This window comes from Nipponia nippon, unplaced genomic scaffold, assembly GCF_047370975.1.
Source record: "Nipponia nippon isolate SJK-2023a ecotype South Korea unplaced genomic scaffold, ASM4737097v1 scaffold_2, whole genome shotgun sequence".
NCBI classification, from domain to species: Eukaryota; Metazoa; Chordata; class Aves; order Pelecaniformes; family Threskiornithidae; genus Nipponia; species Nipponia nippon.
In genome coordinates this window covers 13,890,606-13,918,474 of record NW_028262336.1, presented here as the reverse complement: position 1 = coordinate 13,918,474, position 27,869 = coordinate 13,890,606, and the positions used below count along the sequence as shown (strand labels likewise).

Genomic DNA, 27,869 nt, shown 5'->3' with positions numbered 1-27,869 from the left:
AATTATATGCAAATGGGATGCGAGAAGTCCAACTAGTTCCAGTGTCATCACTTCCAGAGCTCACTTTACAATAAGAAAATTTGCAGCAAGAGGGATCTCGGTCAGCAGTTCTGACTTATCTTGAGTCATTCCTTTTCTGCCAGACAAGTGCTGCCTGACAAATTTAAACTCTAAACCTTCTGGAGTGATTTTGATGCTGTAGAATAGTTCTCAACTGGGAACACTCCTTTGTATCTTAAATACTCTTTTGTGTGTTCAAAACCACTCTTTTGAATGTTCAAAAAATAAGAATGGCCAAATTTTGAACAATAGAACATGCAACTTGTGTAACTCGTATTAAAGATAGGTTCTAATAAGGGTCATTTACAATTTGCAGTGCAAACACTAGTTTATCTGTCATGCCTACACATAATTTTCCTGCTCTGTTTTGAAAGAGCTACTATAACAGGATACATTAGTTTGCCACTCCACTAAATTCTTTCTTTGCCTTTGTGCCATAAAAAGAATAAAACTTTTCTCGAAGATACTGTGATGGAAGAAAGCCATACGAATATAAAGCATTGTACAAGCTTAACTGATTACACAAGCAATGCAGCTTTCATATAGCAGAGATATTATCATTCTCTTTGATGGAGAGGGACAGTGACACAGCAAGTCATTTAAAAGACTTGCCTGAAGTTACACATTCATTTTGAGAAATAAGGAGAAAAATGACCTTTGAACCCATGAATCCCATAACTGCTTTTACAAGTTTATCTTTCACACGACTGTGACGTTATTTCATGTGATTTGGATATTGATCCTCAAAGAAATGGACTCAAGCTTCTTAACGCTGGAGACGACAGTGAGCAATGGGGAACTTATCCAGTGGATTTACTGCTTTGATGTTGCTGTTGTTCAGAGTGACTCTATGAATTTTGTCTGTGCTCAGCATTATAGATCACACCTATTTCAAAACCCCATCACAATACATGACCTCTCTCAGAACTACTTCTTAGTTATTCATTCAGACATTTAATATTCTCACTGTATGAGTAGTAGCCCAAATCATGGAATGACTTAACTGGACAAGCGTGCAAGAGAAGGCATCCTTAAATAGGCGACCTGACAAAATGCACAATCACATCCATAGTGAACACAGGACCCAGTCAAACTAGTTCTTGTCCAGGTGTTTCCAGTGCTTTTGTTTTTCTTACCTTTTTGCTATAACACTTTAAATGAAAAAGAGAATCAAACAGGAAAGTGAATCTACAATTTTATACCAAGGAATATTTGTGAACATTTCTTGCTGCATTCCCCTTACCTTGCTCATTATTATTTCATAGCTCTTCACTAGGCCACTTTTAATGATCTGAGCTTGACTTGAATCTAGAACTTAGAGCTAAACACTGCTTTGTTCTCTGGTACTGATTCCTTGAACCTCATATTTACCCCTCTGACCCAAGCACATCAAAAAACAATGGGGGAGTGGAATGGGGGAAACAGGACTGAGTCTAGCATTTAAGAATAACTGCTGAAGGCAAGCTTACTGATGTGATGCTCTCGGGAAAAGAAAGGAAACTTCACCATTTTTTTTTTTTTTTAACTTCTGACAAGGTTTTTTTTAAGCACCTTTGGAATTAATGAGAAGCACATACTGGAAAATTTAACAGCCTAGTGATAGTTACATTTCTTTCCTCTGAATTTTCAATGGAGCATGGAATCCAAATCCATTTTGTGTCTTAAATAAAAACCTCGTCAGTATTATTCAATATGCTGAGATCAGTGGAAATCTTTGTGCCTTCTTTCTTTCATCTCTTATGACTACATTTGTCAGTGGGTAAACAGACTCGTGGTTGCATGGAATCAGCAATTCTCAGTCAGTTAATGCAAATGTTATTTCTTGATATTGTGAGGAACGGCTAATTGTTATGATCTTTCCCTTTGGTGCTATTAACAAAAGGCTTAAACTGTTTTAAACTTCTGGACTAGTGAGTCTCTTTTAAAAGCCACTTATTTAATCCTGGAAACATCAGGGAATGCTACCAGTGATAAAGTCCTGCTGTTAAAATAAATATTGTATTCCAGTTTACATCTGTATTTATTTTTAATGCAAACTGCTAAGGACTTGTTCAACAGTGGGAGTCTATTTATCTGCACAATGCATACTCTTGTTTACACATTATCACTTGTTAAGTGTTATGTCTGCATATAAACAGACAAAAGAATGAGCTGGACTGAAACTGCATGATCTAACAGGGGAACACTCTTGACAGAACAGACTACAGGTTGTGGGTTTTTAACACATCATTTTATGAATTGCCAAGTGATGACAATGGTTAGAATTTTAATAAGGTTTATAACAGCATATGCTGCACTCTGCTTTTAATAAATAGGGTGCAATTGTTTGCATAAATAATACAGAATCCTAGATGGGTTAATTCTCAGAATAATTCAGTTAGGCCAGGAGAGAGAGAGAGAAGAACTGGAGCTCCTGTCCAGTAAGAGAGGAACCACTGCAAATAAAGAACACATCTTAGCAGGAATTGCTAAACCCATGTCAATCCTTTCTTGGTCATCGCATTTTTGGGACGGGTTTTCCTAGCGTGTTTACTATTGACATGCTGCTTTTGAAATCCATGTGCGACTTCTTTGACTCAACCAACATTTCACCCATATTCAACAACATACTTTTGAATTTCACTTATACCTGGGTGCAGGCACGGCGCCATCATTACCTTTTGTCCCTGTGATACTGATTCATTCCACTGGCACCTTTAACTGGATGACTGTGATGACTTCCAGTAATGACTTCATACAAATTGCACACCTAAAATTCTGGCTTAAGATTAAAGATCTGATCTTAAGCTCAAAAGAAGAAATTTAAGTGATGACAGTTCTTCTGCAGCTGGAAAACAGAAATTTTAATGCATGTGTAGGCATCAGTTTGCATCATGTATTCTACTAAATTTATTGCTGTGTTATTTATGCAGTCCAGCAAACTAAAAACCATAGGATTAAATACTCTGTTAGGCTTTGCTGATCATATGTTAAGTACTGATTGTCCATTTTCATGCACAATTTTTTCATCACCACTAAAACCAAACCCAAGTATGAAATGAGCAGTGGTGAAATTTTCTTTTGAATTATCTAACACTGTTTCAAATTTTATCTCAAATACAATTTTTTTCTTTTTACATGTAGCTCTTTTGTTTATATTGCAATAAGTCCAAAACCAAGTCTTCTGTTTGCCAATATAATTTTTTTACTGTCCCAGGGAAAAATATACATAGCCTTTTAATTTCGCTCTGAGCAAGAACTATGTAGCCCAGTTTTGTATGATACAGTAAATATATCCTGAAAGAAGCATCTGAATGAATTTGTATAAATGGCCAACCTCACCATGAACTGTAATGTGACAGGGTTATGATCTTCAAATCTTGTACTTCCCTTCCTTCAAGCACTGCTAGCCTGAACTCCTTGTCATGGCCAAAGTGATAGATAGAGCTGGAAAACAAGCTCAGAGTAATTTCTGTATCAGCTATCCCATTTAACATAGAAAAAGAGTCTCTTAAATGACAAAGAAAGAAATGTGTATCAAATTTATGTCCCTCAGATACTAGTTCAGTCAATGACTTCTAGTAGACTCTTTCTGTCTATATGGGGAGGGCATTTACTATTTTAAGCTATTCTTATAGGAGACTCGAGTCTGCTAAACAGATCTTTTGCTTTCTGCCTTAAAAAAAACAACCACACTTTGTTGAAAATCATCACTATTTCTTTTTTGGTCAGTTTTCCCAGAGGATTTATTAATAAAGTGGATTTATTTCTGTGTAGAAATCCTATGTTAACAATTACATCGTGTTAAGCATGTAAGTGCCTATTAAAAACAACTACCACCATCCTGCAGTCATTGGCCCATCCATTACGGTTTTCAGCTGTGTTAATACAGCATTACAGAACATTACCGTAGAGCAGAACATTTCTGTGTAAGGGAGCAGATGGGAGCTCAGTGCCGCGTATTTTCTGTTCTCAAGTTTTAAAATCGATCTGCTCTCTCTGGGGGAAATCCACAAATGACCTGTACAAATGCAAAGCCTGTACCCAACAAGACTCTGTGCCAAGAACAGAGGCTGAAGGGGCTGATCTTCCCTCCTCAACTTTCAAGCTACCTGCAGATGAGACAGATCCTTTCAGTTCTCCAACGTGGAGGCTGGAGCCTTGGCAGGTGCTCTCCAGACCTCCTGTGTCAGCACTCCTCACCACCTAATGAGCTGAACTTTACATGCCGTTACTCTTTTCTCTCCTGCATTGAGTGGACTAGCTTTGGTTGACAGGGGAGAGAAATGATGAAGATCTGCCAGTTGCTATGCGCTGCCCAGACTGCCTTAGGTATTTTCACTTTCTTCCCTCATAAGCAGATCTGATCCTAATCTCTTCTAATGCTGATCTCTCCATACAACAAAGAGCAGGGAAAGATCTAGCAAAGTCTCCATCTCACCTTGTAACCACTTTCTCCCTAACTTTAGCAACAGTGATGCTGAGGTGAAAAACTTGTCGTTCTTCTTGATTCGTCCCACATTCCTAGATTCTTTGCCAGTTTGATTAATTGAACAGATTTTTTGATTTGGATTAATTTGAAGAGATGTTTGCTTTACTGGTTCTTCTGCCTTGATTAGCATTTGAGAGACATTTGGTGATAAATTGTTATTATATCCATTCACAGAAAATTCAAAATCTGGCATTTTCTAGATCGTCAGTCAGATGGGAATTAACTTTGGAGTATATTGTAATAGTCAATGTATTGTGATATCTAATGTTAACATGATATGGCTGTATATACAAGATCCCCTTCTGGCACAGATCCGCGTACCTCTTTTGATGCCAGTGAAGTGACCTGAATTTAACTAGACCAAAATTTGGCCTTTACCAGATATCTGGTTAAGGAGGCAAGAGCTGACACTCTTTCCAAACTGCCATTTCAAGTACAGAAAGCGGTGTTCAGGCCAGCCCCTCACACTTCCCTGCCACTGTGCTTCACGTGTGCAACAGGTCGCCACCACCTCCGCCCTCTGTGGTTCCCTGTGTGCAGAGACAGCTGGTTTGCCCACCTGTGACCACATAAGCACCCTGCCCCGGGGACACAAAGGACTGAAATAGGCAGCAGCACTGAACTCTGCAGCTGGAAGCCCCAATTCCCAGGGAAGAGCCCAGCTGTCCACAAGGGCTCTGCCAGGGGACAGGTCTGAGGACCTTGTACAGCCTGCAAATCCACACCAAGCCGATCTTGCGTAGCTCTTACCCTCATGCAGAATGTGGCTATGAACATTTCAACTACTGCTGCTGTCTGCAATACCCTTGAACAGCATCCCAAGATGGCAATGAAACTCATCTGCTTTGTGTTTCATTCTCTGCTTTAAGAATTGCCAGTGGACTTCACACCTGCTTCTTCTCTATAAATATTTTACTTCCAGGAAAGCAAAGTTGTTTGTTTTTCTTGACTGTAACAGTATCTTGTTCTAGTATCTTGTTGAGCAAAAATACATAGTTACAGAAACCTACTTTAGATGATCACAGCAATATAAATATGATTGATTCAGAAAAGCTATCCAAGGAATACTAGTGCAACACTTGGCTGGATGATGCAAGTGTGCTCTATCAGCATCTTTGATGCTTTTAAAAAACACTACAGATAAAAATAAGTCAGTGCAAACACATAAAGCATTAAAGCAGTTACCATAGCAGAGAACAATGGAAAAGCAAAAAAGCAATTATCAGGTTGCTTGTTTTGGCACGTGTTTGAGCAATGTCTAATGCCATCACATCTCAAAATTACAAGTAGCAAAACCCTGCACCAAATGAAAACACCAGAAATATCTAGCATCGGTTCCAATAACTGCTGCTGCTGTGCAAACATGTACATACAGAAGCACACAAATTATTGAAGCATCATTACCTTCGAGTTTAAGATGTTTGTATTTCTCACTGCAGGCACACCACAAGACCGCTGTCATAATATATCCCACACCTACCAATTCCTTCTTACCAGTTCGGCAGTTTCTTGAACCCATGTTATGAAAGCAGCCTTCATTTGAGGGTGCTACTCATTTCTGCCTTATGATTTTATGTTTCTGCCTATGACATGAGCAGCAAAAAAATCTTCCACCATAAACTGTAGCTACTCCATACTGGACAAACATAGTACTTATCTTTTCTACAGGTCAATATTTTGTTTATGTGATTATTTAATGTGTGTGCTGGTGGTAGTTTAAGATATCATTTTAATCCCAAAGTTGCTTCTACAGTTGAAAACTATTACATCAGTACTAAAAATTCATGAAACATCAGCTACAGAATTGACTACAATAAATGCAAAAGCCAATGGCACTTTAAAATTACCTTCATGAATTTTCTGTATGTCTTGTGATTTTATTTTTTTTTTTACATGCAGATTCTCCAAATCTGTTATGCTACACATTTGGGACTAGAAAGTTGATGCACATATTTGAACTCAGCCAAAGCATTTTGGCAAACCAAAAGAGAATTCATAGTAATTGGATTCCAAGCATCCAAAGTCACTGGGCTCAGTTGGCAGGATTCCCCTGCCTCTGCCTCTTTTCCACACTCGCCAGGTAGTCTCTAGAGGAAAAAAAAGAGACAGCCAAGAAAGGGTAAGCACTAAAACATTACAGTTACAAATTACTCCTTCAACCCTGCTTCTTCTGCTTTCTGTAAACTACAGAGGAATGGGACACAGGCTGGATAGCAGGAGTCGTCAAAAATCAGGACTGAGGGGAAAGAGGTGGAGAAAGATAGGAAGTCCAAATATGTGAGAATAGAATCAAGAAATAATTGAAGAAGAATCAAGAAATGATTAAGACTATGGAGGTTTTCCCATATATTTACCTCATTTATTATAGATCAATCATTCTGAAGAAAAAGCACCAGGAAAAAAACCCAAACATCAGTGATACCTTTAATATTGACAACATGTGAAAGCACACAGAATTACCAAGTTTGTACAAATTTTTGTTAAAAATACATCCATGAACAAGCCAAACTGGACCACTATTTGGTAATCACTGTATTTATAGATAACATAGGGAATTTTTCAAGTTTCCCATTTACCAGTGAGGAAAAAAGAAAATCTACCAAATGAAATGCTGGCATAAATGAATGTCATGGTCGTTTCATTACTCCTTTTCCTGAGCTATATACAGAAAACAGGCAGACCACCTCTTCTGTGTATATACTGGGGAAAAAATGGAAAAGGAGCATCTGACAGAAAGCGCTACCAAAAGATGGAAGTACTGATAGCAGACCTGTTCCTGTGGGGAGTGCCTGAGGATGGCACTGTAGGCTTAGGTGCATATTTAAACACATAGGTATTAAAAAGTAATGTAACTGTGTTGAGGCTCTGGTCAGTAACATTTTTAAAGGACTTAAAATTCACGAGGTTATACACCCACAACCCTCACCAGCTTGCCTAGAGTTGCCCAGGACCCACAGTTGTTCCCTGGATTGTTTCCAGAAGCATTTTTCCAAATGCTGCGGACTATATACGCATCCATTCTTGCCATCTTAAAAGTTTTGGGTTTCCTCTACCGTGATCCCAAGTGAGCAATTTCAATAGAACAATCTAAATTTCTAATGATTAACTCCTGACCTTTCTGTGACAGGAATAAAGGCAACATGATGAAAAAAAAAACCCACAAACCTGCCCCCAACAGCCAATGGCATTAGTTGCACCACTAGCTAACGGAAGAGACAAACCTGAAACACTCCTGAAGACTGATACGTCTACCATAAACACACTTATCTACAAAAAAATTCAGAAAACCTGAAGGATCAGGTATTTTGTTAGAAATATCTGCAGAACATTTCTTTTGTTCTCTTGTTGTCCAAGAACACATTGCTCCCACTCCCCAGGAGACTCAGAGCCACTGAACAGGGCAAAAAAGGAAAAAAAAAAAAATTAGGCAGTGTTGTATAAAACAATGAACAGAATTTCAGACTTTTGTGTCTAACAACCCTATATGTCTTTCCATAGTCTTAAGAAATGCTTTTAGATACCATTTGAAGTTATATGTTTTACTGAAATAGCTTGCTTGGTTCCTAGATAGAAAGGACTCAGAATGTAAAATTAGCCTTCGCTTGATCTCCAACAGCCAAAGCACTCTGTGGAAACATGGCAATGAAGCCATTGCTCGCAAGCATAACATTTAGCATCAGAAGAAAGTTGCTATGCCTGGAAGTTTAAGTTTGCAAGATCAGGAACTAGTTCTTTGAAAAAGTCCCTGCCCCTTTCCTAAAAAAAAAAAAAAAAAAAAAAAAGAAGTCAAAGTTAAAAAGTTACAGTTAAAAGAAAATAAAAAACCCTAAAACATTTTGAAAGAGTTACTGCTATGTATAATTAGAAATTGATGTTAGATACAGCTCTAGGCCTTGCAGCTCACACACTAACCTTGGCCAAATCACTTTATTCCTTTCTTCCTCAATTTGTTTAAGTAGGAAATAAGAATAAAGGCTCTCCCTTCACAACAGCTTAGTCAAAAGGTTTACAAAGTGTTTGGAGATCTCAGGGGAAAAGTCAGTACATAAAAGCATAATATTTTTATTGCAATGGACAGGTATATTTTATCACCTGCTGGATAAGTTGGAGTGCAGAGGATTAAAGAAAGTGCATCAAAAGAAAAGTCTTCATGTCCGTAAGCTCCAGTCTATGTAAATATATCGAGCTACAGTCTCCTCACGCCTCAGCTACTTAATAAAAGGCATGCAACCAAGCCACCACTCTGAGCTGAATGCCTTTAACTTATTAATTCCTCACGGACAAGATAAGGAGATAGGAAACCTCTGAAGCATGTAAATTCCATTGTTTTAAAGTGTAAGCTGTTTTAAAGCATAAGGTCTTTTAACCCTGCATAGTCATGCCAGGCGTTTGAAGCGCTCTGTCGACACCTGAATGTCAGACAGCCATTTCCTAATTTTGTTGGTTTACTTCAATTTGTCTTGATCCAAGGAACAGCTCCCCTCCAAGAGTCAACTAAACAACTCGGTGGTGAAGAAAGGGGAGAAAACCCCTGGTAAGATTCCACGCTTCAGTAATGGGAGAGACTGGAAAGAGCAGTGGGCAGCCTTGTGAATCAGCTGTGAACAACAGGACAGGGATTTAGAATAATGAGACCGTTTTAACTTTTGCCAGAATCAAGCATGCAAAGGCACCCAGCTTTCAGAATTAACTGGGAGTGGAGAGGGTCTGTAATCCCATTACCAGCAACCTGCTTCCCCAGGTACGCTGGGGAGCCCTCTCCAAGGCAGGAGAAACTGTTCGTCCCCACCCACACTCACACAATATCTTTGGAGAAACTCCAAAATTTTGGGGCAATCTTTATTCTTTCTCAACAAAACTTGCCAATTACAAAAGCTATTGAAAGACATTCTTATGCAAGTTGCAGCTTGATTCTGGGGACTTATATGACAGAACTCCAGAAACATCAGAAGATTTGTTTCCCTGAGCAATTTTACCTGGATACTTCTCTTGGCTTTACCTAAAGCAGCATCTAACCTTCTCATAGATTATAAGTACGGGAGCAGAAATTCATCCAGAAATAGGAATTTGTTGCTGACAGCCAAAAATACTGTGTAACAAGCAGAATTCTTTCCTGATCTGCACTGGTATTACACAACTCAAATAACAAGGTCAGTGAAACAGCTTCTTATTTACAGCAATTGGGAACAGAACCGGGAAAACATATTTACAGGATACCCCACAGACCACTAAGTGCAGCTAACAGAGCAGCTTGGCTGTACAGAAGCAAAGCAGGGATAAATCATACTCCAGTTCTGGATCTCAATAGAAAAACATCCTGCTTCGCTCCATGACTTCTCCCCATCAGGTGCAGATGTAGATGAATTCCACTGATACTCACCAACTCCAATGTGCTGCTCCTCATAAAGGTAATGCCAATTCTTTGAGGGTTGTTGCATTTTATATTTTTTTTTCAGATTAGCTTCTTATGTTTCCCTGTTTTTCAGCAGCAGCTACCTTAGCAGTTCAGCCGCTACTGCTAAGACGAAGTGATTGCTGAGTAGAGAGACTGAAGAAGAAATAGGTGTATTGCTTACCGAAAGGCAATCAATTCTGGTGAATCAATGCTACCAAAATGAAATACTGAGTTCTTACTAGACAGTCTTGCTTCAGAATGGCAGATCAAGTGATGATTACATTTTTTAGGTTCATTCTTTGGATAATCAGACCATTTTAACTTGTGCCAGAAGTGAGCATATAAAGGCACTCACCTGCCAGAATTAACTCAGAGCGGAGGGGAAGTGCAACCTGACTGAAATCCCCCTCACTATAAACAGCCAAATTCATAAGTGCATTACAGTGCCCAGAAAGGAAGGGAAAGGGCTAGAAAGGCAAAACAGCGCATGTTTCCAGGCACACCATAAGCTGTTGAGAACATAATAACGCTTCTCTGATACCACTGCATCCTGGAAGGATTTGGTATTTCTGTCATTCAGTCAAATAGGAATCAAACACTCACCTCGTTTTGATTGAAAACACAGTTCAGTGCTCCAATAGGCAAAATTTTAATATATAAAAAAAATGCGGTAAAAACACAGATGAATGAAGCGAAAGAAGCAGCTGCTTGACAAGATAACTAAAGGGTGCCAAAACATAGACAAAGCCTTGCAGACAGAGTAACTGGGGCACGTATTGAGTAAGCTCTTCAGTGGATTTATGTCAGCATAGCTTCACTAGTCTTACCTTCCAGCTGCAGTGTCCCATCCGCCAGCTGATCATCACTTTCTTGTAATTGTGAGAGGCAGAGGTTACTGATCAGCTGTCACATTCTCAGAACAGATATTTTTCTCTCCAATAAGTGGGGGGGTATGTGAATACTTAAAAATAGGTAGCAGAATGACACACCATTGCATATGGCCTTTCTTCAAGTAGCATTTCCCTCTGCAGATGAAACATAAGAGAAACAGCATCCTATAAGACAAAAGATACTGCTAAGTTTCACTTAAAAAGAAGCCAGGGCTCTTAAATAGCAAAGCTACTTTTGGAAAGCTAGTCTTCTACATCTTGTAAGCATTATTTCAAAAAAAGAAAAAGAAAAAAGCTAGCATCTAATTGTAGGGAAATTATATATACACAACTTGTATACAAATGTGAGAGTGCAGGCAGGGCCAGCAGAGAAAAATGTTGGAAAGCTTTCTGAAATCAGACAGAGCAACAGAGGAGAAATTCACAAAACAGAACACAGAAATACCATCAGGAGCCTCAGCACTATTCTCCCTACCAAATATTCACTGCCACGGCTGATGAAAGCTGCACAGCCTGCTTTCTCTGCTGAGTGAAAGAGTCCAAGAGGTCAAGGAGCACCCAAAAGAGATCAAAGCAATACTTCCCAGCTCCCAAAATATGATCAGTGACCTCAGTAGTTGTTCCCGCTGATAAGGCCCAAGTACTCAGTGCAAACACAGCATCTTTAAATCTTTTTTTGCTGGTACAGTATAAATGTCTCAACCTTCTTCTTTGCTTGTGTCCTAAAGATGAACCTGACCAGGATAATTGACTCTCAATCTTCCTGATATAGCTACTGAAAATAACTTCATCTAATGTAATCTTTTTATTACTACTGTAAAACACTTTCCTCTTTCTTCAGGTCACAGGCAGAAGGGTAAGCTGTTTGAATGCCTAAGATGGTCCTAGGAACACAAAACTCCAGCAAACATTATTAGTGCTTCATATATAATCAGCACTGTTCTCAGCTGCAAGGAAATCTGATTTACATCAGGCTACCACTGCAGCAAAGCCATGAAAGGTCCTGCAGAGATGCATAGCTCCAATAAATTCAGAAGCCATTTCAGAAATTAAACCGAGGGTCACAGTCTGCTCCTGGTTATGCTGGAGTAATGGCCCTGCAATCAACAAAGTTATTCTTGATTTATATCATACCTGGTAGCACAATCTGGCCATCAGCCTCCAGAACCAGGCTCCATTCTCTAGAGAACTTTGAAATATTTCTAAGCTTGCTATTTTTAAACTTGTGGTAACAAACAACAGAATACAGGCTTTTGGAAGCAAAATATTTCCTCCTCCCTAATGAGGGTGTTAAAAGGAGATCTCCCTTGTATGGTTCTCAAGAACATCAAAAAGCATGCTGAAAATAAAGAAACAAAAGCAAAATCTCCAGAAGTCTGAAGGGCCATAAACCATCACTTTTCAAATAATTAGTCAACCTCAATCACTGAAGTTCAGAGGGGAAAAAAAAAAAAACCACAAACAAAACCAAACACGCACACACACCCCCCAACCAAAAAATCACCCACTTTCTACATCACTTTATCACCAACATAGACACTTTGGAGTGTCTATGAAGTGTCCAGGGTCAAAGGAGTGTAAGGAGACTGGAGTATCTGAAATGATGATTTAATATTGTATGTTAATTCCTACACTCATTTTATGGTCTGAAGTAACAAAGGAGAGTTGCTTACAGAAATAACAAGACTCATCTCTAACAGCAACACTCAGTTGGATGCGTTCTGTGTATTTATTACAACAGCTAGCAGCTTACAAATGCATTAGATTCAGGTAAATCACTAGGCATGGCTATTTAATAAAAAAAACCCCAAAACACAACCAAACACAAAGCAAAAAAAACCTGTCTAAGCTATACTTCCTTGTGGAATATGCAAAGCAAAAGAAGAAAATCAGATTGCTGTCTGGAGAGCGGTGGCATAGAGAAGAGGAGTTCTTATGTCAGCAACCCAGCCTGACCTCTCGTTTTCCAGGAAAAGCGAGACAGGTATGGGTTCTCCACCAGTGCTGAGAACTGAAACAATCTCAAAGGGTCTGCCTGCAGCAAAACAAGATGAAAGTTGCATTAAGATTGATTCAGGCCATTTTTACTATTTAACCGATATGACCACTTTTCATTTCTTAGCCAGAGCCAAACTAAAAGAGCCATTACAGGTTGCTCTGGTTACATCCATCTCTTTGTTGGAAGACAAACCTCTTTGTGTTCAGCCACTGTAATCTGCTAAATTCTACCCCGAGGGGTTACCCATCTTTAGATGTTTAGGGCTTATGACTGGAAGATCTATCTTCTAATCGTAGATAAAAAAAATCACAAAGCCAAACAAACAAGCAAACACACACCACCACCCCCTCTGAGGTCAGAGCTTGTCCAATACACTAGGGGAAAGAAAGCCACAGAAAGAGTGACTCATTTTATGTTGACTTTTCTAGTACAATGCATATCTACAGGTGATGTTGGACTGTAATATTGATTTGTGCTGGATATTTTGATCTTACCCTATTGCTAAGCGGAACAAATGTCTGCATTTCTGTCAGAGGCTGCGGAGCAGGAGACCTCCATTTGCATGTGGGATTTAAAGCAATGCCGTGTTATAAATCATGGTGCAATTAAAATGATTCATCCTAAGTGACCATCAGGATTTCATTGCAGAAGACTGAAAAGAAAAAAATAGAAGTACTTACATGCAGGCGCCAGAAAAATTGCTGAAAATTGCTGTGCCAGGACACATACGCTTCAGACAGTAGTGTGTTTTAATCAATACTTTAATATTAACATTTTTATGTTAATTAGCTATTATGAAAATGTAGGCCTGGTGATGAGAAGAGATACATGAAACCCACTAGATACTACAGCAGGGGTTCAATCAGAAGGGGACAAGGCTCAAACTAAATATCTTTATTCCTATAATAAGACATTAGTAGATGTCATATAAAGCAAAAAAAAAAAATTAATCTATTCAAAATACAGACTGAAAAAGCAAAGACCCAGGTATACTCTAAAAGAAATGGAAAGAATTTATCCTAAAGACATCCCCACAACAACAAAAAACCCAACCCACCCCCCCCCACCCCCCCAAAAAAAAAAGCAATAATGAAATAAAGCATGGGACAATAAAGCCATAAAGCAAGATCAATTATAACAGCTGTAGCCTGAAATAATCATCTAAGAAAGATCATCCAGGAGAATCATGTCCTGACAATGACACTTTCACAGGCAATATACCCCCAAAGACTAAATGGCAAACTTGGGCTTTAGTGACCACCTTTATGCACCAGTACAGATTGAGAGCGACAAGACTGACTCCTTTGCAGTGTTCTGCACTTACCATCGTGTAAATGGAGGCAAAGCCTAAGCCCTACAGAACAGGGTTTCTTTTCAGGTGCTGTGGAAAGGAGGAAGTACTATTTCTTGGAAGCCCTCCATCATAACAGAACAGTGCAAAGGCAGGGATGAGAGCCTCATGGACCCCTTGTCATAAGCGTGAACAGTGTAGGAAAATTATTAAGCTACAGACTAATTTTAATGAGGAAACAGACTATTAGAGATTTTTTTTCACTTCCACAAAACAGATATGTGAATGGGAAGAGATGGATACTTTAGCTGTCAGTCAATAAAATCTGTCTTCCCACTTTTATGTTCCCAATTCCAAGGAGATTACTGCAAAAATATCAGTAACTCTGAGCATGCCCAGATGTGCTGGCTGGTAAAAATAAAAAGATTTTAGAACCAAGCTACTGTGCTAGTAATTGGTCATTAACAAAGCATGAAGAGAGAAAGTGGATACAGACTGAAAATGAAAACAATACTAAAGAAGAAAGATGTATTAAAACCAGGAGTAGAGAATATCCAAAGAAAACCTAATAGGAAAACTACCCGTCTGGGTAGAAATCTTCCCTCATTTCAGCAACCAGGTTTCAAGAACCATCTGGCATCTACAAATGGGAACCTCTCCAACCACAGAGGTTCAAGGACAAAGAAGTACCATCATGATGCCAAACCTGTCTTTTATTATCTAAATAATATCCAATATCTTAATCCATCTAAGGTAATCAGGTATGAACACATGACCTTATATTGATCCACACAAGGCAAAATTTATGTTTATTGGCTACCTGGCTGACAAGCTCTTTCTTGTGACCTTTTTCTTCATGGAAAGGTACAACTGTCTCTCACATTCAGTATTTCCTCGTCCTGAAATTTCCACATAGCCTACAGATAAATCGATTTAAGATGCCTAAAACAGTTGCTTATAGCTACCAAGCTACTACTTATAATCTTATGCCTTCTCTTCCCAGTGAATGAGTTAGGATTAAATGGGGGGAGTCATTGATGCTAAATAAATTTCTCTTTACCAGGCTGGAGATTATAAACTGCATGGAACCCTTTCAAACCAATCTGTCAGGGTGCAATAGGCACAGGTTTTATTTCCCTCCAGCAAGTAAGTACTTGCTGTATTTACAGCCATCTGTCTTACGTTCCTTGCAGAAGCAATTTCCCCATTCTGCCTTTGAAAACAGTATAGGGAGCTCATGTCAGCATTGGGGTGACATTGTCCTATGGGCTTGAGACAAGCAGCTTTGAGCAGCAGCGTGCAGTCTCACGCTACACTAACACATTGTATATGAGGAGCATGGAAAACCAGTGGATGTCAATGGGAAGAAAGGGTTAAATAAAAGTGGCAGGGAGCATGAGGTTTAGGAAAGGAGCAATGAGTAATTTGGGAAAGAACACTAAGTGTTGGTGAGGGATGTGGCCACATGACCTCTAAGGAGGAGAAGGCAAATTTTCCACAGGTGACCATAAAAGAAGACAAGGTCACAGGCAGGGGGGGTACAGACAAGAGAAGGAAAAGCACTGGGAAGACCACTAGGCTATGTGGGGCACAAAGTCCATGGTAACTCCTCTACTCCAGCCCCTGCCCTTGGGCATCTCTTTCAGAGCAGAGCTGTAGCCAGCAGGGGAAGAGAGAAGGACATCTTGTTGCTCCCTTCTCACAGGCTCTGGGAGGCAATTACAGGTACCTGGTATTCCAATTAGTATTAAAGTGAATCTAGTTCAGTGCAAGTGAGGCTACTATCTCCTGATTTGGATTTAGTCCAATGTTTCTAAGACAGAAAGCAGATGGTTTTTAGCTTAATTCTCTGACAAAAGCAGAACCTTTAAAATGACGCTGCATTAAGAGTCCTGTAAGACATTTGTTTATAAGCACTCTCCTAAATAGCACTGCTTATTATTTGAAGAAAACAGCATTTGTGGACTCTTCTCACCTTTCAAAGATAGGGCACATGCTGCAGTCAAGATTCTTATTATTATTGTTTCATTATTTCCACACACATAGGACAGAACATTGACTAGTACACTATGAAGCATCATAAATAATTAAAGATATGCTAACACTAACAAAAAAGAGAAACAGAATATGTTTACTGAAGTGGCAGCCACTCTTGTAAAATGGTTTACTTGCTAGTGCACAAAATAAATTAATGTACAAATTTTTTCATTCACCACTGCAAATTAGGAAAGACTTATTGTTCTGATGAAGGGAATGAAAATCATAGAGTACCAAAAGACAAAGGAAAAGCTTTTCTTGTCAAAAGTGCCAAAACCCCGCATTTATACATCAAAGTAGACGCCTAAAGTCAATGTAGTTGTTTCCTTGATTCAGCCATTTCTGGATCACACATTACGTGTTTGATTTTCCGAAAGGCAAAGCACATATGTTTAATCATAGACTGTATATGAAGCATATACATTTGTATATAAAAAAAAAAAATGAAGTGAAGAGTTTCAGCTCAGACAGAAGTCATATCTCAAGTTGTGGTCTATATATCTGATGCAACACATTCAAAATACAGAATAACTAGCTGTAAAGATTCCTGAAGTAAGATTCTATAACTTGTATTGCAAATTCCTATATTAAAGGGTGATTCCTTCAGTGATGGACTTTTCTACCATTTAGAATGTTTCTATTTACACATTTATGCTCATGAGTTTTAAAAGCAGGATATGCACACATATCTTTTGTTAGACATACATGACTGCTTTCATTGTCTTTTGACTTCTTGGCTTCAATTTACAAATTTTCTGACAAGATGTTTTAGTAGTAAAATCTTATTCTAGTTTAGCAAATGAATTATCCATTATCACACCTGAGTACAGCAGACTGAGATCGAAAATACCTAAAAGCCTGTAAGCAACTCTTCCTCGAAACTAATTATACTGTTTCCTAATTTGATTTTTCATGGTTAGTTCAGAATACAGTAGAAAATTACATGAAAACAGATCTTGATGTGGGGAATAGCTGTGCATAGCCACTCTCTCTCCATTTCTTGCCATGGATGCTGTACTAAAAATCTGTGTTCATAACCTTTTGTGGACAGTTTGCAAAATTGAAGCCTCAGAGAAAAGTGGCAGCTATTCTAAGTGATCACACAGAACACCGTTTTCCATAGTTCTTGTTATAAAATATAGACCAAGAGACCTCTTTGTCTTCTCCCTTATGTCAGGGTGGATCGGGAACAATGCACTATAAACTGTTGGATTACCTTGACGTAGAATTAGTGGAAAGGGTAAGCTGAGTCAAGGGACATTAATGACTACACAGCATTAAATATCTTCCAGAATCAGTTACCAAGACACATAAGGTTTAGTAGTTGGAATGATTTTTGCAGTATCTCCATATTCTTTAGTTAGTGGTACATGTAACAACCCAATGGACTCAGGTGGTTCAGGCCAGTTGGCAGTCCCAGAAAGTGGATGGGATTCTTGCTGGAAATGTTCTTTAAAGGGACTGTATATTCGTGTATGTTCTGATTTAATAGTTACCCCTTTGGGTTTTCTGAAGTCTGCTCTCCTTAAAAAACAAACAAACAAACAAAAAAACACACACAAAAAAAAAACACCCTGAAAAAATGACAGCTAAAGGAGTAAAACAGCCTCACAGACTCCATGTTTATGCCAATTTCCAGAAATGTCACCTATCCTTTATTGATATTGTGCCCAAGCATTGGTTTTCAAGAGCATGTGAAATAAGCTGCAGAACTGAAGTGTATTCATCATACTGCTATTAAACTTTAATTTGTTATCTATGTAAAATCAATTGTTCAAATCTCTAGGAGGTATGTGGGGAGGGAAAAAAGGTTAATTCTTTCTATGCCCTTACTTAAAAGGCTTCCCTGTATTTAGAGAACAACCATTTAGCTAATTACTTTCATCATCTTAAACTTTAAGGATCAGAGATCCACAGAAAATGCTCATGGAATTTGTATTAGAACAAGTGCAGCGTAAAGCTTGAAAACATGAACTTTGAAGATCTGAAAATCCACCAAAAAAACAATATTCAAGTGTTTTTTTAAAAAACATGCAAGAAGGCTTAACTCACTCTTTTCTTTCTGAAGTCCAACTAGCTCAAAATACTGACAGCTTGAGGCTAAGGAAGGGAGCAAAGGGTGGGCAGAAGTGAACTGAGATCACACAGTTGGGAAGACCAGGCAGTCTGCCTGCTACCTAGCAGAGTTTAGTACTGCTAAACTCATCCAGCACAGGATGGCTTTTCATTAAATGGAAGAAGGATCACACAATAGCTGTCTTTCTCAGTCGCTCGGTCCCGTGTGCATTCATGGGGTAGGTATGAAATGCACGTACATCAATATCTTGCTTTGGATCAGGATTGCACTTTTGGAGCAACTCTGTCTCACTTACCACACTTTTGGTTCACACTATGGAGTGGTTTTGGAGTGTAAAAACTGGATCCCTTTTGGATGAAACTCAATCAGATGGTGCGCTCCAAGAGTCCACCTAATGTTCTCCAGCCACTAATGGCCACCAAGTTCACAGCACCAAGATACAGTCGACCCACAGGAAGCTATTGAAATACACAGGGCTGTGTCCTCAGCCCCAACTGTTCTGCTGGACACACCTGCTTCTGTTTAACAGTGCTATTTGGTCATACAGACATAGCCATGAACTCTGCTGCACTGAGACCTAAGTGCTTTATGTGGTCTATGTCTTTTGAGCAAGCCTTTTCCAGCTACAACCATGCGCTACTATTTCAACCCTTCACTGTGAGAACACATTGTTAATGCAATCAATTAACGCTGCTGCATTCTGCTGAAGCTCCATAGTGGACTGGAATCCATCCACCCACCCAACCATATTTATGATGCCAAAGGTTCAAAGCCTGTGCATCAGTAGAGAGCTCTAGTTTCCTAGAACATGTCAAGTTTTCTTTTCCCTGACACACAGAAGTGCTGCACTACATCATACAATAGCATGAGACCATCTGGCTTGCTAAGTCACAAAATCTGTAGAAGAGTCTTGCACTATGCCACAAAAGCCTAAGACATGATCCTACCTCAAGGGAATATAGAGTGTAGCCATTTGCATGAGTCTCTCGTAAAACAGCGTCTCTTTCCCAAAAAGATTTTACCTTATGGTCTTGGCTTATGATAGGACAGGCTACATGAATAAAGATGGTGGGGGAAGACAAGGTAAAGTGGAGAAAAATACACTGTTCCTAGGAATAAGCTGGAGATACCAGTTTGAAGCCTGCCTATTTCTGTTAAGCCTTGGATAATCAACAACAAACTCAGGGGCAATGTGCCAACCCATTATACAACAGGTCTGGCTTATGGCTAACAGCTGTAAAAAGGACAAGGATATTTAACCAAAGCCATAAATGTGCAGAACTGGGCACGGCAGAAACTTTAGCCTTTAAAAGGCAGAATGGACAGCCTTAGAGATAAATATTTCTTTAGCATGACAAATTATACATCTTAGTCTGCATTTTTCCATTTTTGGACTCATAATCTGTATTAGGTCAATCTCTCAAGATTAAAATTCTACTTGCTCTCTGCTCTCTTAAATGGAAATTCTCATCTCTCTTTCCTTGTTTATCCTCTTGCTGCTCAAAACTCTTCCCTACCTCTCACAGTAGCTTTGAACTGCAAGGTCATCTCTTCCTCGTCTCAATCCTAATGGCTGGACTCCAAATTCTCCTGTTTTTTACTCCTTGCTGAAGCTCCTTTCTAACACCTTTTGCACTTGCTTGACATAGACAAAATATTTAAAATGGAAACAAATCCAGTATTCATGAAAATGTGTGTTACTTCAAGTGTTGGCAAATGGCCTTTGTTGCGCGGGAAGTCAGATCAGACTACCATAATGGTCTCTCTCTGGCCTTTGAAGATAACAGAAAACGCTTGGTTCTTTCCTACTCACCCATGTAATTAGGAAGCAGAGCATCAATCGGTAGCTTATACATATAGAAGGCTCAGTGTTCAACCGAGGCTGAGTTCCTGGCTGTGCTGAATTCAGATATGCCTAGGAGAAAACACTATTTTAAGCTACATCAAAAAATAACTTTATTAAAAAAACAACTTTATGAAATCACATTTTGCTTTGAGATTCAAAACCTATTTCATATATTCGGAATTTAAAATCCTGGAAGGCTGTCCTTTCCTTTAGTAAAAATAATAGCACCACCTTTGAAAGGAAAGGGAAATCTCCTATATTAGGCTGATGGTTGTCATGGTATGAAAAATTGCCTTGTCTAACGGAAATCTGATTCAAATGGCTTGGATATCAGGATTCGATATGTTGTATTCTTAACTACAGGCATAAAGAATTTTTTCTATGCAAATTCACCTGAGCGATGTGATTGTTCGGGTGCAGATTCAAGAAAAAAAAATGATTACAGCAATGCCTGCCTAGCTCCACATTAACATGAATCTGTTATGCGTATTTCACTACATGTATATTTCACAGTATATATTTAGGTGCGTAGCTGTGGACCACAACCCCATGTTAGACCTTGCAGAAACACAAGAAAAGGAGGACAAGATAGTTATTGCTCTAGAGAGCCCTCTGTACAGTAAATGGTTTGACCTCAAAACCTGCCTGCTTATACTCGAGTACGCAGTTTTACTAGGTATGAAGGTTTTCAGGTGCCACAACCTCCCATGGGAATACAAAGGCAGCTATCCTTTTGTGCAGAGAAAGCAGAATGGTTTTCCTCAACACTGCAACACCTCCAGACTGTCCTGTGGGCTGCACTGACTGCACTTTGTGCCCTGTAGCTTTATCTTGTGCAGTCTTCAATGCCATAATCGAGGCTACAGAATGCCTCTGCCCTACCCTGCTTGGATTGCTTGCCTGATAAACCTGAGACAGGGCGGAAGATGGAAATCTGTAGCTATTTTGTGGTCAGTCAGCACAGCAAGAGAATAAGAGCAACGAGCTCAAGAAAGGAGGCAGATAAACCATATGTGAATGCTTGGGTTTTCCCCCACACCACCACCTTCAACTCTCCTCCATGTCTCTCTTACATGTTCATATGTCAGAGAACTTGCATTAAACCTGCAACAAGCTTACCTGGGACTGAGGCTGAACAAGTTTCCGTATTTTCTCTGGTGTTTCCCTTTTCGCTTAGATTATTAACAGCTCCTGTGCTGCAAAATTCTTGGATGAAGGTAAATAAAGCTATAACTCAAAATACTCTGCGCAGCAATCTGCTGTGAAAAAAAAATTGTGGATCTCTGGTAGTAGAGAGTGAATGTAATAATAATGATTTTTATTTTTTTATTCATATCCAGAATGCACAAGAGTTTTAATAACTTTAGTCAACAGAAGTCACAAACATGAGAGGATAGAGAAGAGACTACAGAAATTCAGCACCAATAGCAATTTTGTATTAAAATGAAGACTGCTATACCTTAACCACCAAGTTAGAAAAGATCCAGTTCATACATCTCAGCCTAGTCAAAAGAAATAAACACCAACAATAAGCAGCACATCTCTGACCCTCTAGACCTTTCAGATTTCTCTAATTAGTGCCATTTTATACCAATCAATATATTGGTATTATCTGACAAGCAGGCTTACTATAATTACAGAAAACAAACTGTGCCACCAAAAATACTACGCCACTGAATATTCATACGTGAGTGTAAATACCAATTCAAGCACTGCATTGGCCTAATTACGTTGGCCTAATCATTGCTGGAGGAATCTATTAAAAGTATGCTGTCAGTCACAAAGATTTGGTTTGCCCAAGCGAATCAGAATCACACATTATTTCACCTGTTTGAAATAAACAAATAATAAAAAAAATAAATTGACCTAGTCAACAAATAAACTTTGTGGTCAACAAGTAAAAGAGCCAGTAGCAAGTAATCTGATCTCCTGTCCCCTCCAGAGCCCATTACTCACCTTTCCTTCCACAGCAGGTGGAATGAAAAAAAACAAGAAATGGTGTTGAAATTTTATGGTCAAGCAAGAGGTCAGCTCCAGAAAAACTGCTCTCTTGCCAGGAACTTCTGAAGCTAGTATTCACAGATGTAATGTGGTGAGTAATGTGACCATCACTGGGGAAACCCCTCAAGACCTCACGGCCATGTGAATGATGAAGCGTATCAGAAGGGCCCCAGACTAGTGAGAACAGAACAGAGTGAAACACAGTGGTGATAACGCAATGCCCCAGGATCTGCCAACTCTCCTGCTGGCCCCAGCTCCTCCAAAAATAGACAGGAGAGTGAGAGAAGAGGAAAAAGATTTGTGAATTAGCTGCAGTAGTCTCACTAAAAAGACCTCACAGCACTCACTGACTTTCCCATCGTTCCATTTCACCATGCTTTCTTCTTTGAAGCTCAAACCCACTAGTAGGCTGTAGATCGTTACCCTCTTGATGTTTTTAGCGACAGACCAGGAAAGGCATTCAACATACACATGCCATAACCAAGAGAAGAGCTTTCTTGAATTAGTATGCACAAGTGATCTTTTCAGGTAATCAAAAATGCTCCATAAACACAGACCTGTTCTTGTCAAGAGCATACTACTTTTGCATTTTATACCACAGGTTGCTCTAGGACTTTAGCAAACCACAAGTAGAAGACACTGTACTTCTTTATGGGAAGGTTTTGTGCAACCTAAAAAAAAAGAATAATTGAAACAATAAAATGCCATAGAAAAGCCATGGATTAATACAGAAATTATTGTGAAAACCTGTGGAATTTGTTAGATAGAATCTTATTTTAAATTGTGTTAAAGGATTCTATAGAAATTAATGTCACAGATAATATTTTTATTAAACACTACAGCACAGTCCAAATTAAGATTGGAGCTTTTCCGTTAATAAGACTCCTCCAGAAGACTTACCTGCAGTTGTCCTAGACCATGTGCAATATTATATATGTTTTTACTTATGTATTTTACATCTATTATATATATGCAGTAAAAATATATAATATATATGCCATATTTCTATTCCCATATTTTGGGCTGTTTTACAACACGACATCCAACAGCAACTACCAGTATGCAAACAGCTTTACATCAGAAGACAACAGGTAATGAAACTATTATCTACAGTAGCTGAAACAGTATTGAACAGTCATAAATTTTGGCTGACTCAAAGCACACTAAAAAAAAAAAAAAAAAAAGAAGGAATCCCTATTCTATGAAAAGCTACAGCAATTTGAGGTTCCAGTCTGTGATACAGATTGACATCCAGAGACCAGCAGGAAGGTGGAAGGGTGGTAAGAGAGATGAACATTATCATCAATGGTAGAGATCAAACAGCAACTGTAAAGCATTGAATTTTCTCTGAAGAAATGAATCAAAACCTCTTCAATAGTAATGAAAAAATACAGAAATACAATACCAGAACTTAAACAGAGTAATTTGTAAGAGACTATTGGTACCATATTTCCAACCTACTACAGTAGGAAAATTCATGAATATTATTAGTGGCATTTATGTGATCCACTTTCTTCCTGTACAGTGTTTGTCTAATGTAATGAGATCTGGATTGGCTGAATATAATATAAATTTTAGAGTGTTATACCTGAAACTGATCATGCATGTTGGGGTGGTGGTGGGGGAAGGGCAAACAGAGCATTTTTAATGCACATAATACCATGTGTTAATATTGACACTCGGCTGCAATATAGGAGGTTATTGCTACTGAATTAACAAAGCTCACAAATTAACAGCCCTAGAAGCCCCACAGATTACACAGGCATCTTCTATATAATTTTTTTCTTTTTATTCTTGTTTCTATTCAGGTCAAGGCCATGACATTCTAATTTCATTTGAACAATTCAAATCCCATTCCCTGAGGCAGACAATGTGGGAGAAGTATGACCGATAGAAGATGGATTTGCTTTATTCTCTGAAATTGAAATGAAAATTACTTTTGTGTCACTACATTTTAATACGCTCTTCCCATGAACATACGTACCAGTATACATACATCTATCTATCTATCTATCTATCTATATCTATATATATATAGATGCAACTTACTACCATTCTAGACACTAAAAGTTGAGTAAGTCTCATTTACAGCTCCAGGAATTCAAATAGGACTAGAGAGAAAACTTTCACTTTTGTTTGCAAGCACTGCATAAACTATGTACAGTAGTTTTTACCAAGCAGATAAGTCTCTTCTACTCTGAGAATAAAGCCAGAAAATTTTAGGGAGGATAGGACTGGGCTTGCCTACAGTGTAAGTTAGAGAGAACTCTATGTTTAAAAAGGGAAGCAAGTGAGTAGCTTGCTAATTGTGGTCTTATGTCTCTCTTCCCTTCTTTGAGCCCTGTTTTCCAGGTTCTTATTTTTTGTGTACTATCATTCCAGCCGCCTTTTGAATAGCCAGACAAATCCCCAGTAGCTACAAGTATGTTCATGTCTTCAGAAAGTTTATGTTTGTGGGGGAAACCAAGGGACACCATTCCCTTTCCTCTGAGAAGGAAGCGACCTTCAGAGGTTTTTTTTCGCTCAAAGCACACCGCTTCCTTGATTAGGCTTGCAATCCCAGACCATCTAGGGATTATAGTTCTAAACTAATTGCTAAGCCAAGGCAATGTGAAAGCCTGGATCTTGCAAGTGAAAACTTCCAGAAAGCCTTTCCCTCTCAAAGGATGGAGCAGATTCCTAGCTGGTATTGGCTACCACTGCGCTGCTGAAACTGTGAGAATTCACAGCAGTGGAGCATCTGTCCCCAGAGAGAATTTATACCTCTATTAAGCGTTTGCTCCAGAGTTTTGCTGTCTTGTCACGGTCCCAGTGGCTACAATCCCAGGAAGGCTTGTCTCCCTTAACATATAAACGAGCTATGTATTTTCCTCCATTTTTCAAGCAGTGCCTTTATGCCATCTCCTTTGTAAAAGGAGAACTGCAGCTGACTTGTTTATATTTGAATCAGTCACAAGGGTCTCAAGATAATTTTTTAACAAATCCTTTATAAGCCTGTGAGCATACCTGCCAACCTTGATAGGGGAAATATGGCATGCAAAGTACAACGGGTCTGTAGGGAAAGAATACAGAGCAAAGGACATCCTGACATAGACAGAAGATAATGTTTTCAGTGTGTAGATTCAGAACAACAGGGACTGCTACAAGGTAAGAGCAGTTAGGAAGTCTTTAAGTCTAACATATGTATTGACATCCTTTAATGGAGTAGGTTTGTGAGATAAATGTGTAATAATATTGGTCCTGGGAAATAGCTACGAGTTGAAATGAGTTCACACGCCTGTATGCAAGGCTCAGCAGACTCATCCTTCTTGGAAATACAGAACTGAAACTAAGCGAGATGAGGGCTGACTCTATAACCAAATGTGAGAATAGCCAAGACAGCTCTTCTATAGCAGAGGTTGCAATAGCTCACATCGAACATAAATTAAGCCAATGAACTGAAGCCTGACTTCACTTTTACTCCAGTTTGCATGGATTCTTGAAAGAGAACAACCACTCAACTACTACTGTTTTCCCACCCTCTGGTAAACGTAATAGGTTGGCATTTGTTATAGACTTTGCATTTTAGTGTAAGCATAATCAGACCTTTTGGAGGAGGTGAGAAAATCAGTTATTCAACTGAATAATATTTAGATATTACAGAACAGAAAAATACTCCTACCTGAAGCCCCTGAGGGACAAAATGTTCATGTTGGTTATGCACGTCCTGATCTGAGTATGAGAGCAAAAGTTCAAAGTAATCATCATAGACTTGTCATTACAGAATGTGAGTTAAAGACAGAAAGGGGAAAGAATTGGATCTCACTCTCACGTCATTAGGCTCACTGAACAAATATATGACATAAAACATAAGGAGGCATTAAGGCAGTTACATTCTACTATCACTTGCTACATTTGTTAACAACTTCCTCCAGGACAGGCCACTGCCAAACCGGCTGTGCTTAAGGCTGGCTTCTTCAGATTTATCAATGCTCTAAAACAATGATTTCAAGAAGGGAGTACACCAAAGAAGGAAGAGCAAAGACCAGGTATACATTTTGCTGATTCGTAAGTACCATTGCCATTTTGAAGGAAAATCTTCACATTTACTACTTACCCACAGAAATTTGAAAACCAAGAGCAGCCTGGGATCACAATATGACTATAAATTCAATAATAAGACTAGTTTTTAAGTATTTAATTTTCTTTAAATGCTGCCTTTTTGGGGCGAGAAGCTTGTGAAGCGAGCCATCCCACTGTGAGAACTCCTAAAGCCAGCCATATGTTATCAGACCAGACACATAGTCCAATACCTTGCCCCCCAGTACAGCAAAAAATGGCTGCTGGGAGAGAAAGCGTAAGAAAGAACCACTTAATATGCTTTCCAGCTTCCCTAAAATCATTGGAGTAATTCCTGCCAGTGCAAGATTGAATGAATTTATTTTGGATGCTAATGTAACTGCCTTTAGCACTCGTTCTCTTCTCCCTCCCACCAAACCATCCTGCTCACCTCCTGCTTTTGCCTCTCCTACAGTTCTTACAGGTTTTCTTTTTACCTCCCCTAAAACTTCAGGTAGAAAGAAACAAAACAGTTCTCTTTACAAACGCAGAGGGTGCCGTACAAGTGCAATGTGCTGCAGAGCAGTAAGAAGCAGCAGCAAAGGGAGCAAGGCAACTCAGGACAGCTGAGCTCCCCCGTCTGCTCCCTCCGGGGAGAGCAGTGGAGATGCACTGGAGGAGCGAGCGACCGTTCTGCTGGGCTGCACTTCGCTTGGCAGCGGAGCACGAGGAGAAAGTTGCTATCCAAAGGGATGGGGCTTTTCTTATGGATCTTACATTCTTTTGAAGGTGAAACCTATTTGTGCACCTATATGGCCTTAGCTGCACCCAGGACTAAACTTTCGTCTTCTTGGGCAGTGGGCTGTCAGGGTCCAAATACATTCTGGAGCCTGAATGCAGACATCAACTGGACTCTTTGAAACATACTTAGCCCAAGCAATGGTTTGCAGTCTGAAATTATCTTTATTACACCATCATCAGGCATGCTGTCCTCTCTTCCTAAAGGTATCCTCTTTACAACACCCTGTCACATAATTTGAGTTAAACGTGGACATACAGGCTGCTAGAGATGAGCTGATATGATGGCATTTCTAAGTTCTGCCTGCACCACCATTGCTACTGCAAAATTTCACACCCATTCGTGCCTGGTCCTGCTTTATTCATCATTAACAATGACCAATTAAATAGTGTAAACTAGTTGCAGGTATTCCAGCAAAACTTCACTTTTTCTTTTCCAAAACAAGTCTACACAATGTTGTCATTAAAATCCCCTATTGCAGATCAAATGCACTTTCCCATTCACCATCAGCAACAGCAGCTGTGTACCTGAAGTAATCAAGACAGCAGGAGGAAGAGCTGCCTTACAGAACTAGCTGCAACTCTGTCCATTTTGAGCTTTAGGTTAACATTTACAAAGTGCTGAAATGATTCTGAAAGCCTAAGTCTCCAAGGAAGCGAATATGATTTTGAGACATAGGTCACTTAGCCACTGTTAACCTTACTCCATTTCAGACAGACTAAAGGTATCATGTGAAGAGTGAAAGAGAGTTCTCGTTTTCCTTTTGATGTAGGATTCAACAGAGGATGTGCTTTCTTAGAAAGCTTTTTATAGTCTCCTTGTTTTATAGCCTATTTCAGAAACAGCAATTTTACCACCTTCTTTTCTTTACCAAAAAAAAAAAAAGGAAGAAGAAGAAACTTTGGAAGGCTTAAGATTTTTAAGACATTTCTCCCTAGCATAGGTTTTTTTCCTTCCAAATGTTC

At 39.1% G+C, this 27,869-nt stretch overlaps 1 long non-coding RNA gene across 2 annotated transcripts; it reads right to left on the bottom strand.

The window, feature by feature from the left end:
• Positions 1–7,039: 7,039 nt before the first annotated feature.
• Positions 7,040–27,869, bottom strand: LOC148055659 (uncharacterized). Of its 2 annotated transcripts, XR_015705152.1 has the most exons (7): positions 21,186–27,869; positions 20,034–20,135; positions 13,310–13,467; positions 12,773–12,851; positions 10,754–10,951; positions 9,912–10,079; positions 7,040–9,129 (listed from the first exon to the last, which is right to left on the bottom strand). It is a non-coding gene; the product is annotated as an uncharacterized LOC148055659 (long non-coding RNA). The 2 variants fall into 2 exon arrangements; XR_015705153.1 differs by lacking the exon at positions 12,773–12,851.